The sequence below is a fragment of the Bison bison genome, unplaced genomic scaffold (assembly GCF_000754665.1).
Source record: "Bison bison bison isolate TAMUID 2011002044 unplaced genomic scaffold, Bison_UMD1.0 scf7180017864368, whole genome shotgun sequence".
Taxonomy (NCBI): domain Eukaryota; kingdom Metazoa; phylum Chordata; class Mammalia; order Artiodactyla; family Bovidae; genus Bison; species Bison bison.
This window is the reverse complement of record NW_011494940.1, coordinates 1168721-1168935: the sequence shown is the minus strand read 5'-3', so window position 1 is coordinate 1168935 and position 215 is coordinate 1168721. Positions and strand designations below refer to the sequence as shown.

Sequence of the window (215 nt, the reverse complement as noted above, 5' to 3'; positions counted from 1 at the left end):
GAATTCAGAAACAGTTTGGAGACTCACCAGGACTCAGGGCTGAGGCTGCATGGAGGGCAGAGATTATAGCTCGTTTGAACCTGTGTCCCTAACACTAGAAGTGTACCCGGCACTTAAAACATGCCGAATGAACAGATGACTGAATGAACGAGAGAGGCTTTCACGGTAAGTCTTAGGCCGAAGCCTACACACCCAGGGTCCCCGCCCGGCCCCAC

At 53.0% G+C, this 215-nt stretch overlaps 1 protein-coding gene across 2 annotated transcripts in view; it reads right to left on the bottom strand.

The window, feature by feature from the left end:
• Window positions 1–215, bottom strand: part of LTBP2 (latent transforming growth factor beta binding protein 2) — a 109696-nt gene that overhangs the window by 27128 nt on the left and 82353 nt on the right. The gene's annotated exons all lie outside the window — the stretch shown is intronic.